Source organism: Macaca thibetana, chromosome 19, assembly GCF_024542745.1.
Source record: "Macaca thibetana thibetana isolate TM-01 chromosome 19, ASM2454274v1, whole genome shotgun sequence".
In the NCBI taxonomy this organism is placed as follows: Eukaryota; Metazoa; Chordata; class Mammalia; order Primates; family Cercopithecidae; genus Macaca; species Macaca thibetana.
In genome coordinates this window covers 19058551-19075288 of record NC_065596.1, presented here as the reverse complement: position 1 = coordinate 19075288, position 16738 = coordinate 19058551, and the positions used below count along the sequence as shown (strand labels likewise).

The 16738-nt window shown below is 57.0% G+C and overlaps 2 protein-coding genes across 5 annotated transcripts in view; one reads left to right on the top strand and one right to left on the bottom strand.

Moving 5' to 3' along the window:
- The window catches only part of MYDGF (myeloid derived growth factor), a 408533-nt gene extending 406017 nt beyond the window's left edge, over positions 1–2516 (bottom strand). Inside the window, exon 1 of the mRNA XM_050770876.1 lies at positions 2513–2516. The gene's annotated coding sequence lies outside the window, so the exon portion shown is untranslated. The remainder of the gene's footprint in view (positions 1–2512) is intronic.
- KDM4B (lysine demethylase 4B) overlaps positions 1–16738 on the top strand; it is a 184016-nt gene that overhangs the window by 86029 nt on the left and 81249 nt on the right. The window lies entirely within an intron of this gene.

The following is a 16738-nucleotide window of genomic DNA, read 5'->3' as shown; positions in this document are numbered from 1 at the left end:
CTACCCCCCAGCAGTGCTCAGCATCAGCCCAGGCCAGCAGCTACCCCCCAGCAGCGCTCAGCACCAGCCCAGGGGCCCAGCATCCCGGCTGACTGGCCCTGGGTCCACATGGGTTGCCATGTGGCCAGGCACACCTGGTGCCCAGCTTCCCTGTTTGAGGAACGTGGCCGTGGGCAGGCAGGAAGCTCCTTTGTGGTCACCTGTCCCGATCCTCTGCTTCTGATGGTGACTGTGGCCATAGCATCAGTGCAACGGTTCTTTATTTCTGTGTGTGCCTGACCACGTGCCTGGAAGTGTGTGTGAGTGGGTCTGAGTGACCAGCTCAGCTCTCCAGCTTTATTTTATCCTCCTGCCTCAGCCTCCTAAGTAGCTGGGACCACAGGCACATGCCACCACAACTGGCAAATTTTTAAATTTTTTTGTAGAGACGGGGTCTCCGCATGTTGCCTGGGCTGGTCTGCAACTCCTGGGATCAAATAATGCTCCTGCCTCGGCCTCCCAAAGTATTGGGATTGCAGGTGTGAGCCCAACTCTTTCTCAGTTTTAAAACTGGAAGTCCCATATCTTGGAACCTGCTCAGATCCAGTGAACTGTGATGCTCAGTTCCCCGAGAGAGAGAGCAAGAAAGAAAGAAAATGTGTGTGTGTGTGTGTGTGTGTGTGTGTGTATGTATGTACACATGTGCATGTGTTAGAGAAACAAGGGTCTCCGGTCACATAGGTTGTCTGGGAGGGAGTCTGGCCCCCTGGGACTATGCCCAGAAGATGAGGCCTGGAATTCTGCTCCACAACTGAGAGCTGGACTAAGTGGGTAACACTTAGCTGCAAGAACCTGGGCCAGGAACTGAGCTGCCAGCACGGCATTGCAGCCATGCGGCCTGGAGCGTGGCGTGTGGTGCCGTGCTTGGATAAGTGGTCCAGGCCACAGCCAGGAGGGCCGGCACATGGGAGCTATGGATGGCAGCTGTGTTTTCCCTGGCCTGTTCCCCTCCCAGGCCCTCATCTTCGAGCCCTCTGCCTTGTTCTTGTCACCACCACTCTGTCAGCCTGACGCCATTAGCCCAGACCTGCTTATCAAGATTGGGGAGTGAATGGAGCACCAGAAGCTGGCTTTGGCGTTCAAAAAATTAACTCCTGATGCTGCAAAGACCTTTCAGCCTCACACTGGGGCGTCCACAGCGAGGCTGGGATTGCATCTGTGCACCTGGCGCGTGGGGCACAAGTGCCGGAATCACAGCCCCTCCCGCTGGCCTGATCAGCCTCCTATCAACCTCACTCCTATTAAGCAATCACGCCCAATTTTGCCCCCAGGACAGGCAGGGCCCTCAGCTGTGTCTCGTGATGGTGTCCCCAAGGACTGGGAGAACACCTCTGGGCCAGGGTGACCGGGAAACCCAGGGCATATGGGGCCACTCGCTGGGGCTCCCACCATACCCATCAGTGGGATCTGTCCCAGCAGGCTGGCTCCTGGCTCTTGCTGAGAGCTGGCAGGGACAGATACAGAGACACTCGGTGTTTGTTCAGGGACGACAGAGCAATTTTCCTATCACCTTTTGCTGTGTGAAAATCGTACTCCAAGCCGTGCTGCTGAGTCGGGGGACTTCCTGGTGTTCAGATGGTCAGTTGCCCATGGATTTGGGAAACTGGCTTCTTGGTGAGCAGAGGTGGTGGCCAGGATGGGGGCCGGGAGGGCACCCCGCAGCAGGCGAGTGTCGGGCGGTGGCCGTGGTGGGAGCTGGGAGGGCGCCCCGCAGCAGGCCAGTGTCGGGCGGTGGCCGTGGTGGGAGCTGGGAGGGCGCCCCGCAGCAGGCAAGGGTCGGGCGGTGGCCGTGGTGGGAGCTGGGAGGGCGCCCCGCAGCAGGCGAGGGTCGGGCGGTGGCCGTGGTGGGAGCTGGGAGGGCGCCCCGCAGCAGGCCAGTGTCGGGCAGGTCCCTCCTCTCATTTTCATCCCAGGCTTGTGCTTGTGTTTTTCGTCCACTTTTTGGTGAGGTATTCTCCCCCTTTCTGTCTCTTTAAATAGATCTTTATTAGACCTGTTTTCGAGTCACTGAAAAAGTGGGAAGGTAGTAAGCACAGAGCTCCCCACCAGGCTCCCTGTTAGGAGCGTGTTCTGTCAGTGTGGCACACTTGTGGTCATTGATGGGCCCACACTGATGCGCTATCAACTAAGATGCATGCTCCAGATTTCCTCTGTCTTCCCCCATTGTCTCTTCTGTCCCCTGTACCCATCCGGGTCCCAGATGACGTTGTTCCGTCTCAGTAGGGCCCTGAGCTATGACAGTGTGTTTGATGCCCTGGACAGTGTTGAAGGGGGGCTGGCCAGGGGGTTTATAGAGCGTCCCCTAATCCATATGTCCCCTAATCAGCATGTCTGATGTTTTTCTTTGTGGTTAGACTGGGGTGATGGGTTTTACAGAGGAAGACCACAGGGGTGAAGGGCTCTCTCATCACATCCTACCAAGGGTCAAAGGTGCAGCCGTCAGCATGACGTCACTGCTGGTGTTGGCCCTGGTCCCCCGGCTTGGGTGTGGATGTTCAGTGTCTCCACTGCAGAGTGGCACTTTCCCCCCTTTCCATGCTGTTGTCTTTGAATGTTGGGCCCACCTGGATCATCTCCCTTTTTTTTTTGAGACGGAGTCTCACTCTGTTGCCTAGGCTAGAGTGCCCTGGTATGATCTCGGCTCACCTCAACCTTCACCTCCCGGGTTCAGGTGATTCTCCTGCCTCAGCCTCGCGAGTAGCTGAGATTACAGGTGCGCACCGCCACGTTTGGCTGATTTTTGTATTTTTAGGAGAGATGGGGTTTCACCATGTTGGCCAGGCTGGTCTCGAATTCCTGACCTCAGGTAATCTGCCCGCCTCGGCCTCCCAAAGTGCTGGGATTACAGACGTGTGTCACTGTGCCCGGCCACCTCTCTTTCTTAAGGTTAAGAAATGATGGGGACCTTTATCACATCTTCGAGGCCCTCACAGCAGCAGCATGAGGCATGTGTCACACGAGGAGTGTGGGAGCCCTGGGGCAGGGAGTCCTGGGGTATCTAGAGCTCTGCCTGTCCCAGGGCTTCCCTTTTGTAGGCATTCTTTTTTTTTTTTTTTTTTTTTTTTGAGACGGAGTCTCGCTCTGTCACCCAGGCTGGAGTGCAGTGGCCGGATCTCAGCTCACTGCAAGCTCCGCCTCCCGGGTTTACGCCATTCTCCTGCCTCAGCCTCCCGCGTAGCTGGGACTACAGGCGCCCGCCACCTCGCCCGGCTAAGTTTTTGTATTTTTAGTAGAGACGGGGTTTCACTGTGTTAGCCAGGATGGTCTCAATCTCCTGACCTCGTGATCCGCCCGTCTCGGCCTCCCAAAGTGCTGGGATTACAGGCTTGAGCCACCGCGCCCGGCCTGTAGGCATTCTTGCTGTGAAACATGATTTGGTACAGAAATGGATATAAAGTATGTAAGTACCGGATATATATATGCACGCGCATGTGTGTGCACGCGTTAGCAAATGACTCTACGGCTGCCCCCTGTCTACCCCAATGTCAGGATGGCCCCCATCTGTGCCTCCTTTTCCCAGCCCCCTCTGCATGCTGTAGTGGCGGCTTCCTCCCAGCTGTGCTGGCGGCGCCCTTGCCTCTCCCCTTTGCCAGGCCGCGTGTGCCTGTGGCCCGGGCAGTGAAGCTGTGTGTTGGCTGCATTGGAAGGTCTTACAAATGGGCTGATTTCCTTGCCTTTCTGGTCAGTGGTCTGTGTGTAAGATTCGTCCGGCTGTGTGTGGTGGCCGCACACTCATTGTCACGGCTGTGCGTTTCCCCACTGTATGGCTGGACCTCAGTCGACTTTTCCATTCTGCCGTGGACGGACATTTGGACTGTTTCCAGCATAAGGCTTCTGCGAAAGACCTACCATCTCTTCACCTGCTGCTCATGTAAGAAATTCGTTTTGATCGTAAGCCTTGCTGTCCATAACTGTGGCTGAGGCTGCGTTTATCATGTTCTGTTCCTCATGCGGCAGCTTTGCCTGGAGTAACCCTTTGACTTGTGCCCCGGCTCCATGTCCTTGTTCGGACAAGGCACAGATTGAGGAGACGTCTGACCTGCCCTTGAAGCATTGCCCTGTGGGATCAGGAGGGCGGCAGGTCCTGGGAGTAGGTGCCAGGACGTTGTGCTGCCTTAAGGACAGGGTGTGTCCCAGTTGGTGAGGGTGGCCTGGGTGAGGAAGGTCTGAGTGAGGAAGGACCCGTTTCTAATGGAGTCACCATATTAAGCCCTGCTTAGCCAGACTTGAAGGTGACAGTTCGTTGTGGGAGATGGAGATGGTGCAGGGATGCAGGGACTGAGGCCAGCGTGTGTGGTGTCCAAGGTCGCCCTGGGTGCTGCTGTGCAGGTGAGGGAAGAGGGATTGATGGGCTGCTTAGGGGGCCTTGTCTGAGGGCAGGGCCCACCACTTCTGCCCACACCTCATTGGCCAGCACCCAGTCACGTGGCCACACCTTGCATCAAGGGAGCCTGGGAAATGTAGTCTGACCACGTGTCCAGCTGGGAAAGGGCGGGTAAGCCTTCTCTTTCCTGCCATGTGGGGGCTGGGTGCCCTGCAGGGTCTTAGCCAACAGGGTCTCGAGGTTGAAGAGATGGGTCTGCTCAAGCCCTGACAGAGTGCTTATGCCTGCTCAGGGCCCAGCATGAGCTGCGTCAGGAGCAGAAGCCATTGGGAAGGGCCTTTGGTGTGGCTGGGCAGCCAGACACCCCACGCCTAACCCCCAGAGCAGTGCCAGGCCTGGGAGCCCTTGGGATGGAGGCAAGGAGACCGGGGGTCTCTGAGGACTGAGGGAGGAGGGGAGCCTGGTGAGGGGAGGATGGATGACCAGCTCAGGAGCAGGGGCATGAGGTGGGCACAGAAGATTCCTAAGTAGGGGAGCTACTACTCTTGGCCATGTTCCAGGAGAATGGAGTGGTTGTGGGAGCGGGCTGTTGGGCCAGGGCCTGGGTGTGGTGGGAGCCGGGGCTGGCTCTGGACCTTGCAGGGGCCGCCTTAGCCTCACACTGTCTGACCAGCCCCTGCCCCATGTCGTGTGCTGAGTCTGAATGCGGCCCCTCACTCACCCACTGGCTTGGTCTGGCAGGAGCAGATGGCCTTCATTTTGGAGTCTTTTGTTCAAAGCAGGCGCTTCGGGTTGGAGTGGCAGTGCACACGCTGGCTCGTGTTGCTTGTGAGGCCGCAGGATTTTTGCTTTAGGGAGGCAGGAGCCAAACAAATCCTGCGCCTGCTTCTAGGCTGTGGCGTGCCAGGCGAGTCACCAGCATCCTGTCCCTGCCCACCACTTTAAGAAACTGTTAGTTCTGTTTGAAATGTCATCACTGGGCGTGAATTCCCATCTTCAGATAATCCCGCCAGGCACTGTTTGGATGAGGAGTTTATTCAGGCCGTGGGGGTCTGTGTGCGCCCACGGGTCCCTCCTACCGCAGCCGGTAAGGCTGGCCCTGACCCGGAGTCGCCCGCCCACCTGGTCTCCGTAGGCATCAGAGGTTTGGGTTCTGAGTGCAGGGCCTAGTTTCCATGGCAAATTTCTCTCCCTTCAGCAAGGCTGCTGCCGGCGGGGTTCAGCTCCCCAGAGGGAGATGGCTGCAAATCTGCGGGAGGAGAGCGTTTTCGTTATCTTTGCTTAAAAATTGGGCAGCGCACGGCTTCCTCCCCTCCACACTCGCCAGCAGCAGGGGACAGAGCGCTGGCTGCCTTCCGATGAAACGGGGCGGGCGCAGGATGGGGCCGATGACAGCGATGCTAATGGCCCTCATTCAGCAGCCTCCTGCCGAGGGCTCCGGTCGCCTGCTCTCCCTGACCTGATTGCGAGCCGAGCAGACTTAACCTGTGCGTGAGCCAAACCACCTCGGAGGTCCAGAGCCCAGCCCCGGTCCCCGAGGCCCAGGGAGGGACCCGGTATCTTCCTGCGGCCTCTGCCTGTGGTGGGCACAGGCTGAGACTTAGGTCATAGGAACAGAAGTGTGTACTCCCATGGCCGTCGGCCTGTGTGTGAGACAGTTTCACTCCCGTGCTCTCCAAAGCTGGTCACATCGTTAAGCGCGCCATTTAGGATGCCCCGGGCCATCTGGTTCTCCAGGGGCCTGGCTGTCACCGTGTTTCCTCATGAGGTTCAGTGGGTGCTGTGTGTCTGTGGACGCCGGTGGTGAAATAAATGTAAGCCTAGAGGCGTCAGAGCGTTTTAATAGATGGGAACCTCCGCAGCCTGCAGGTGTCCAGACCGCGCTCTGCACACAGACTCAGACTCCCACCAGGGCCTCACGCCCCGCTGCCTCTCCAGGACGCCTGCGTGTGGCTCACTCCTGCCATGGGCGCGTCGGCCCCGGTGCCCAGCTGGCCTTCTGCAGAGCTTGGTGCCAGAGCAGCTTCTCAAATTCTCTGCTGCCTCCTCCCCACAGCCTTTCAGGACCTCAGAGCTGCCACCAGTCCAGCACCTCCTTGGGCCAGTGTCGAGGCCCCATGGGGCTGGGCTCATGTGGGTGCTGATCTTGGCTGGGTGATCCCTCACTGCTCTGGACAAAAGGGAGCCATGGGCCGGGCGCGGTGGCTCATGCCTGTAATCCCAGCACTTTGGGAGGCCAAGGTGGGCGGATCGCCTGAGGTCGGAGTTTGAGACCAGCCTGACCAATGTGGTGAAACCCCGTCTCTACTATAAATACAAAACTTAGCCGGGCGTGGTGGTGGGCACCTGTAGTCCCAGCTACTCGGGAGGCTGAGGCAAGAGAATCACTTGAACCTGTGAGGTGGAGGTTGCAGTGAGCCGAGATTGCGCCACTGCACTCCAGCCTGGGCGACAGAGTGAGACTCCATCTCAACCAGACCCCACCCAGGTTGAGTAGCGCTGGAGGAGGGCCGTGGGTCTGGGCATGGTGGGGGCTGCCTCCTGGTTGTTGATGAGCAGAAATTCAGGCCGGTTTGACAGCGGGCACTTGAGAGAGGTTGCTGTGTGTCAGTGGCCCTGTGTCCCTGGCACTGTGTCCAAACCTGACAGCCACCACTCTGTCGCTGGGCACCTGCCCTGCACGCCCTCCCCTGTGACGGGCACTCCCACAGCTTTCCTGGCAAGGCTGCAGGAAAAACATCGCAAACAACTCGCACATGACTTTGCATTTTTGGCCTTGTCATATAATAAAAGTGATTTGTGGGCCTAAAATAAATCAGGGCTGGGGATCAGATGCCTCCAATCCGGCCTTTAATTGCAGGCGCGACACGGCTTGCCTCGGGCAGTCTGCTCCTAATTAAAGTGGGCTGGTGGTGTGTGAAGTTTGCACGGTTCCTCGGGGTGCTGACCCAGCCCAGGTTCCTGAGGGCCAGTGTGGTGACACCTCGTGGCCTAGGAGAGCAGGGCGGGCCACCCACGGCCACCGTGCCGGGAACGAGGGCTTCTGGCTGGCCCTGCGAGAGCTGAGAGCTCTGTGTCTCCTCCCACGTGCGGCTCCGGTTTGTCTGGCATTCCTGTGGGCGGCTCTCCCCGTGCCAGGCTCCCCACCTTCCCTGAGCCAACGCTCCCAGGACTCTGTTGGTCTCCTGTGTGTCTCAATAAAAATGTCATTATTTGAAATCATTGACACTGCTGGTTTAAGATACCAAATTCCATCATCTATTGTCCCGTAAAACGATCCATTAAAGATAAAGCCGCTGCAGCTCAATAAGGCTGTTTCCTGGGAACAAGCCTCCCTGGTCCCTGGCAGATCCTATCTCCCGAGCAAGTGTTAGTATCTGTCACATAAAAGGGCCCCTGTGCTGGGGACAAATGAGGGAGGCGGCCTCTCCCCAGGACAAGGTTCCATGGAAGAGGATTTTTCCAGTAGAAGTAGGCAGGTTGGCTGATGCCTGTAATTCCAGAGGTTTGGGCAGCTGAGGCCGGAGGATTGCTTGAGCCAGCCATTGGAGCTCGAGACCAGCCTGGGCAACGTTGCGAGACTCCATCTCTACAAAAAAAGAAGAAAAAATTGGGTGTGGTGGTGCACACCTGTCATCTTTCAGCTACATGGGAGGCTGAGGAGGGAGTATTGCTTGAGCCTGAGAATTTGAGGCTGCAGCAAAGACCCTGTCTCAAAAAAAAAAAAAAAAAAAGGAAGGAAGAAATAGGGTAGCTTTCCATGAGACATTGGAGGAGTTCTGTCGTCACCTCAGGAGGAGCTGTGCAGCCCAGGCCTGGCTCCATTTCTGCAGCGCTGGTGTCTGGGGGAGCCCAGCAGAATGCCAGGGTTGGAGCCTTCCCCATGGGGCCTACACCTGCTCTGGGACTCCCATTTCTTCCGTGAGTCTTTGGGAAAGGGTCTCACTTTTCCTTTTCCCGCCCTCTGTCCGGTCCCCTGTGATCTCTCCCTCCCAGCAGGCTGGGGTTTGTGACAGCTCCTCTCCCTCTCTCTCAGCCGGGATATGGGACCTCAGTGTTCTTGGCAGTTCCCGGGCTGTCTGTGTGTCCTGTCCTGTGGATCCACTCCCTTGCCTGCGCAGGTGTTTTTTCTAACATCTTCATCTTGCCAGACTGATCTGTGGGGTGGTCACCTGTCCTGGGCGACCTGTCCTCCTGGGGTGGCCGTGGGTAGCATACCTTTCCTGCTTCTCGCGCCTGCGTGGTGAGCTCTGGCACCTGCCCTTCCTTCCGCCTGTCCCCATGCACTGTTGCAGGGGTGTGGAGGGGTTTTACCCAGGTGGGTGCCGGCTTCCCAGGTCAGAGCCTGTGAGTACAGCAGGTAAGCACGCTACCAGGTCTGTGTGTGGCCTTGTTTGTGGTGAAAATTCCTGCTCCTCCACCCTAGACGAGGGACAGGTTTACCCTAGTGGGTTTAGAGTGTTCTGTTAATGTTCTTTCTGCTGTAGAGGAAACCCTCTTTTTGTTTATTTATTTTTTTTAAATTCTGCCACCTTGCTGGCCTGTGTTTAATTCTATAGTTTTACCAGTTTGTTTGTTTGCTTAGATTTCCTAAGTAGAAACTTATGTTATAATTAAACTTTTTCTTTTTTTCTTTTTTTTTTTTTTTAAAGAGACAGGGTCTCCCTCTGTTGCCCAGGCTGGAGTGCATGCAGTGGTGTAGTCATGGCTCACTGCAGCCTCAACCTCCTGGACTCAAGTGATCCTCCTGCCTCAGCGTCCTGAGGAGCTGGGAACACAGGCATGCACCATCACGCCTTGCTTAGATGTTTATATTATGATTTTAAGAAGTTTGGGCCGGGCGCAGTGGCTCAAGCCTGTAATCCCAGCACTTTGGGAGGCTGAGATGGGCGGATCACGAGGTCAGGAGATCAAGACCATCCTGGCTAACATGGTGAAACCCTGTCTCTACTAAAAAATACAAAAAACTAGGCGGGTGAGGTGGCGGGCGCCTGTAGTCCCAGTTACTCGGGAGGCTGAGGAAGGAGAATGGTGTGAACCCGGGAGGCAGAGCTTGCAGTGAGCTGAGATCCGGCCACTGCACTCCAGCCTGGGCGACAGAGCGAGACTCCATCTCAAAAAAAAAAAAAAAAGCTTTGTATTATCTCTTCTGCTTGTTAAACTGTTTGTCTTTTTCTTGATGTATCACATTGGCTAGTGTCTCTAATGCAGTGTGACGCGTGCTGTGATGATGGGCAGATTGTGTCCTCTCTTGCCTCGCCGTGAAGGTGATAGTGGGAGAGTCCCTGCTAGTCCTGGTTGCCTGAGAATTTTGTACCGAATGCTTTGGAATTTTCGATAGATATTCATTTTTGGAATGTCTTTGCAACCTTGGTGATAAACTCTTCTTGGTCTTGCCATAGCCTACTGTGCTTGACTCACTAATACTGTGTTTAGGATTTTTACATCCAGGTGGGACTGACTGACCATTTTCTTGTGTGTTCTTTGTTGGTGATAGGGTTTCCCATTCGTTCATTTATTCATCCATTGGGAAAATATGCGAGATGCAGAAAACGAGCTTGGTAACATCAGATCTTCCCTGCTGCTTGCCAGCCGTGTGTGTACATGAGCACTGTCCCTTTTGATGAAGGTCATTGGGTAGGATTCATTAAAACCACCTGGGCCTGGTGCCTTTTCCAGAGAGGACATCTGTGACCTGGTCTCCTCAGGGTTTCTGGTGGGGCCTATGTTAACTTGGTGGACACCCTGGACTCCACAACACTGAGGACACTCCGGAGAGCCAAGTGCGTCTGTGGCACTGAGCCCAGCACCTCAGGCAGGGAGTGTGGCTCGCTGGTCCTGTGTCCTCAGTGTGGCGGACAGGTCCTCAGTTTCCTGTGAACAGCTTTGTTTGAGTGTAATTTCCGTAGCATACATAGAAGGCGCTTGGAGAACTCGGCCGTTTCCGTGGACGGAGTTGACATGGCGCAGCACAGTGTCACCGCACAGTCCTGTGGGTCCTTGGCCTGGTCACTGCGCGGCTCTGAGGAGCAGAGCAGAGGAGCCGCCCTGGCCTGGCTCGTCTTCAGCTAGCTCCGGGACTGCATGTCGGCCGAGGGGCTCGCGTGGGTGTGGGACTGAGACTGCAGCTCTCTGTTGGGTCTCACGGGAAGCCCACCCTGTAGCTGGCTTGTTCTCCTTCCCAGCCTGTGCCAGCCACAGGGCAGTGCGCCAGAGCCGTCCTGCTGGGTCACAGGCCAGGGCCACCATAGGGCTTTGTTGCAAGGGTGGTGATCGCCATGGCTTTTCTGTTCTGCTTGCCACTTGGGGTCCTGGGGGCGCCGCTGGCATTTGGATCTGCTGTGGCCTTCCTGGGCTTGCATGGGCGGCTCACTCTGCCAGGTGGCCTCTGTCCAACCTGACACCTGGTCTCGGGTACTTGCAGCATGGTGTGCGCGGGCTCTGCCTCCCTGGTTCTGTGTCTGTGACGATAGCACATTAAATGGTGAGGGCCCGTCTGCCCGGGCCTGTGCAGACACTGTGAAATTAACTTCCTCACCCTCTAGCATGCGTTGGGCTGCGCCGACATCTCTGAAGGGCTCCTGGTCGGACCCCCGCTCTTGGCACACGTACCTTGGCGGTGGGGGCGGGGAGAGCGGGGGGCAGGGAGGAGAGCGTTTTCATCCCTGGCACCTAGTTGCCGAGAGCCTCCGCTGGCAGGAGCTGTCAGGCTGGGCCATGGAATGGATTCCAAGTGCTGCTGTCACCTGGGAGAAAGGTGCACGAATCTTAAAAGAAAACCTTCCACTATGATGTCTCGTCTCCTGGTTCGGAGCCATCCACAGGGACCGAGCAAGATGGTACCAGGCAGGGGCCACTGCCAGAGGTGAGGGGCCACAGAGCCCTGACTTGAGAACCTCCAAGGAGCCCATTCCCCTTGCAGCAGGAGGGAGAGGGCGCCGGGAGTTACCTCGTCGTTGCGGAAGGGCCGCCCAGGTAGGGAGCCTGGGGCAGCTGGCAGGTGTGGTGGCGACATGTGTGGCTGGCGCCAGCATTACATCCCTCATCTAGAGACTTTGCCCGATCTCAGGTTTCCTGCCTGGTCTGAGAGGCAGTGGCCCTGCTGGCATTGCCTGCCGATGGCTGGGAGAGGCAGAGGCTGTGAGGGGGGCAGGATATTGGACCCCCACCCCCTCTGCCTTGGGTTCCGAGGTTAGGTGCGGTGTGCTTCGGCCGTGGCAGGCAGGGTCCTTGGGGGTGCTGGGGCGTCAGCCAGGCAAGCAGTGCCCACAGGTGAAGCAGGCAGCCCCAGCACGCAGCATCACCCAGCCCAGGAGGAGCCACAGCACCTGCTTCGCAGAGCCCAGGGAGGGCCACGCTTTTATGGAGCCAGATGGGGCTCTGTGAGATGGCACCCAGGGGTGGCCTGGGCCGTGCGGCCCCAAGCCCGTCTGCTCACCGTTGTCGTAGCTAAGGGCTCCCGGGCAGGTCCCGGCTGCCCAGGACGGCCTGTGTTCCCTTTCCTGACACACTCATTTAATTTTTAACTCAAAGGCATTTGCTTATTTATTTTCATTGTTCTTGAAATAATTCTAAGCCATTAGAGGGGAAAATTATATTCAAAAATGCTGTTTCACACTTTATTTGTTTGATGATTTAGAGCGATAGAAAATAGCACATTTGCTGGCTTTTATAGTCTGATAATTATTCACATCCATCAAGCCATTCCGGGGGAATAAACAAAACACCAAGAAAATTACACTATTAATAGCATCCTCTGCAGCGGCCAGGAAGACTCTTTCCCGGGCCCGCGTGGCGGCGAGATGACAGCGGCCCGTTCCCTGGCTGGAGGTGAGCACCTGCCTGCAGAGCACGCCTTTGCTTTGATTCCCTGGCTCTGGCTCCAGCTCCGGCTCCAGCTCCGTCTCATGAGCTGCTCGCCATCCATCCCCTCCTCTGCAAGGCCGGGGGCTTCTGCTGGGGCCCATGGCAAAGCTTCGCCCACCCCCTCGCCAGGAGCCCCTGGGGAATTGCACAAGCAGAAGCAAGGCTGTCAGGGCCCCGGACAGCTCTGCCGCCTTCCCGGACAGGCTGGATCTCAGCACACTGGCTGAGCCTGGTGGGGCGTCCCCACCTTGTGGCCTCCGCACTGAAACAGGAACATGCGGCTCGCTGCTGCCCACGTCGGGGCCCGGTCCTTGCTGCAATCCTGACCTCCCGTGTGACCAGCGTCTTTGGACACTGGTCAGACTCGTGCACGTCAGGCCGCAGGGCTCAACCTCAATCGCTCTCTGCTTCTGGGTCCCAGCCCCTAAGAGGTGACCTGGCCCCCTCTTGTCTGTGGGTGGCTTTGAGGCTTTTAGCTTTGCCTTTTCTTGGGTGGCAGTAAGTGTAAGGTTGGTGACATTCACTACTCAAAGCACCTCAAAGAGTAAAAGAGAAACCTGGGAAGGCAGAGGGTCCGGGGGCTGCTCCCCTGCCCGTGCCTGCACACCCGCTTTCCCTGTGGCGGGGTGTCCTTCCTTCTGGAACTCGTGTCCTTGTTGGTGGGTCACTGTGCCGCCTCACATGTGTCTTCCCACGGGTCTAGGAGCTGGCACACTGCTGGGCCGTCATTTTGTTTGTTCACCATCGTGTGACCTTGTGTGTCTCGTGTCCCCAGCTCCAGGGGGGCCACATCCTGGTGTTTGTCTCTCCTATTGTTTTATTTTCTCACCCATGCTGCTTTGGCTTGCACATGACTGACTGTCCGAAAGGGCATCCGATGCCTGGGTTTGTTTCTTGGCCTGCCAGTCACCACCACGTGTGGCTCTTACAGAGCTTGTGGAGCCCTCCGCGGCCAGCACCGGGCACCAGGAGTGGTTACCAGGTAGATGGCTCCAGAGCCCAGGCTGGAGATGCGGAGCTGAGTTTCTTTGACTTTGTGGTTTACCATCTTCCAGAAGGGCTGTGTAGAGCGTTCTAGAACAGAGGGAATGGGTGCGGGGCAGGCAGGCAGGGCTTTGAGAACACGGAGATGGAGACTCCGCGGGGGGTGCTGTGGACAGAGGTGCAGAGAAATGGCGATGCCTGGGTCCTAGGTCCTGGGTCCCATGTCCCGGCCAATGTGAGTCCTCAGAGGGGCACTTGCTTATTGCATTTGCCCCGATTTAAAACCAAATTCCTCCAGGAAAGGCCAGGGGCCTGCGGTGGGGGCACCTGAGGCACCTGTACAGGCCGCCCCCGCTCCCGAAGGTTCCCCTGGCAGCCTCCTCAACGGCACTGTCTTTAGCCCCCACCCAGACACCCCAAGGCGCCTGCTCCGTGCTCGGAGACCTTAGCTTGCTGGAAGAATCCTCACTGCACTGAGCTGAGTCTCCCATCCCCTTAACATTTCTGACTCTGCCCTCTGAAGCCCTGTGGCCTGTTCTGCCTTGCACAGACCCACCAGGTTCCAGGAGTTGCTCTTACTGGTTCCTTTGTCTTGACCTCTGCAGCTTCTTCCAGCAATCCCTGTGCGCTGGGCCACAGACCCTCCGCACCCTGCCCCTGGCTTAGGGAGAGCTGATGGCTGCAGAGGGCCAGCCACCCACAGCCCCAGTCCTGGGGATGTGCTCTGAAGATACCAGAAAGGAGGGACACGTGCACTGACCTGGCCTCCAGGGCTCTAGCGGGTGAGAGGTGGCCAGCCCTTGCGGGGGCCCGGGGAGGTTGATGGAGTCAGAGGACAGAGGCTGGTGTGGGGGCCTTTGTGTCAGCAGGAGGTGGTGCTGGCATGGGGGAGGGCGGGGAGGGAGGGAATGCCGGGGGCTTGTGGGCAGGGCCCGTGCAGGACATGGAGCCGGTAGCATCTCAGAGCTGGACGGAAGAGGAAGGCTCGGAGCAGACCCACCTGGGGACCAGTGGCCCCTGCACGGGAGCCGGAGGGCCTGGGCAGCCGTCTGTCCAGAAAGCATGCAAGAGCCCCGTGCTGCCCGGGCACACTGGGCTGTCGTGTCCAGAAGGAGACCTCTTGGGGTCGCAGGCAGGCAAAGCTGATTGATTTTGGCCATGAAGTTTGGCCTTGCGACGGGAACCGAGCTCCCAGGAAGCGAGACAAACTGCCTCCCCGTGTCGGTGGCCGATAAGCCTGACTTGGTTTTACAGCCCGAGAAGTTGCTCACTGATAGCCAGACAGATGCTCCCCTGCCTCGAGCTTTAGTGAACAAACATTTCCAACCCAAATAGCTGCTTTTGCCTGTTTGTTTTTTCCTCCAGAGCCAAGGCCAAATGTCAGGGATGCCCCAGCATGGCCCCGAGCAGGGACTACAAGGAGGGGGCTATGCGTCCTTCGCCCTTTGGGGGCCTGGGCGGAGGACCCTGCTGAGACGCCCCTCTGGGAGGCCCGAAGCCTCCCTGAATCTCTTCTCCTGTGGTGACTGTGGGTCTCTGTCTTGCGTCTGCTTCAATCCGCCAGCTCCCTGGCCTGCCCACCGGTGCCGTTGCAACCCTGTCCTTTGAACTGGGCTTTTCAGGACACCCAGAGAGCCTTGGTGTGAGAAGCAGGCCCCGAGGCCAATTCTAGTCCCCCATCCTGGGGTTGCTCCCCTAAGTGAACCTGAGCATGCCTTCAGCCTGGTGTGGACGAAGCATGGTGCCTCCAGCCTCGCTCAGCTCTGTGTGTCCTTAGAGCCCTGTCCTGGCACTTTTTCTTGGAAACTGAGGTTTTTCTTCCACCTGCATCCTTGCGGGTGGCTGGGAGGCGGGTCTGCCAGCATCAGGTCTTCTGGTCCCCGAGGCCGTCGCTGGGTTGTTCTGGGCGGTGGGAGGTGCAGCTCGCTGTCGGGCGCTGGCAGTGGCGGAGCCCGGAAGTCTCTGTGGCTGTCCGGCCTCCTGTCCAAGAGTCCTTTGTGATTTCTCTGGGGGCCGCTCCTCTGAACGCCAGGCCGGCGTCCTGCAGTCTGTGCTTTCTGATAACGCCGGAGCCACGTTCCAATGTATTAAACTTTTAACATTCGCCAGATTCAATTAATCTTATCTTTACAACTCCCAATTACAGGCAGTAATTAAGTGGAGCAGCATTGTAGGCTGGGGATACGGCATTAATCATCGCAGCCTTGGAGCCATAAATTAGTTCCTTCCCGTCCCCGGCATCTTCCCAGAAGGAGCGGAGGGTTTTATTCCCTGTGTGGAAGGGTCTTTAATCCCACAAAGGTGCTTTGGATTGGGATTAACTTTTCTTATCTTTATGTAAACGATAAAAGCCCATTTAAAAAAGAGGAACGCACCTCTGTCCGGACAATGGAAGACTCTCTGAGGACGACAGAGTTGAAGGTGCTGGGGTCGCCTCGGCCAGGGACCCTGGGCGCATGCCCAGAAATTAATTACTTGTGTCCTGTTAGAGCAGAAACGCTGTGATGTTTGCCGCATCTCCAGCTCCTGCCCCCTCCTTATTTATTTTTATTTTTATTTTTTTAAATTTTTTTGAGACAGTCTCGCTCTGTTGCCCAGGCTGGAGTGCAGTGGTGCGATCTTGGCTCACTGCAACCTCCACCTCCTGGATCCAAGCAATTCTCCTGCCTCAGCCTCCTGAGTAGCTGGGATTACAGGCGCCCGTCACCACGCCCGGCTGATTTTTGTATTTTAAGTAGAGATGCGGTTTCACCGTGTTGGTCAGGCTAGTCTCAAACTCCTGACCTCGTGATCCACCCACCTCGGCCCCCCAAAGTGCTGGGATTACAGGCGTGAGCCACCACACCGGCCTTTTTTTTTTTTTTTTTTTTTTTTTTTTTTTTGAGACAGAGTCTCACTCTGTTGCCCAGGCCGGAGTGCAGTGGCGCCATCTTGGCTCACGGCTTCTTTGCCTCCCAGGTTCAAACAATTCTCTTGCCTCAGCCTCCCGAGTAACTGGTATTACAGGCCACTGCCACCAGGCCCAGCTAATTTTTGTATTTTTGGTAGAGGAGGGGTTTCACCATGTTGGCCAGGCTGGTCTTAAACTCCTGACCTCAGATGATCCGCCTGCCTCGGCCTCCCAAAGTGCTGGGATGACATGCATGAGCCACCGCGCCTGACTTCTTTATTTCATTAAAAAACAAAGTGGCCTTTCAGTTGGAAGGGGCTGTAGCGGAGCGGGGGCTGTCTCCCACCCTCTGAACGTTTCTTTGTCTTGCTTCTGCCCTGGGAGGGTCTGGGGGAGAGACCACGTCATGTGTCCTTTCATCTGTGTGACTGTTCTAGAACGGGAGCTGTTGGCCTTGTTACTCTGTAGCGGGGGTCGGGGACGGGACTTGACCAACCTCATCCGGCACTCAGCTGTGCATCCTCAAGTCCCTGAGGCCCCGTCCTCGTCCGGTCCCCTTCGTTTGGAAATGAGGTTTTTGTTTTGCTGGAGGCCTGGGGTGGGCTGGGTGGTGTCCCTGTTGGCATTGGGCCTTC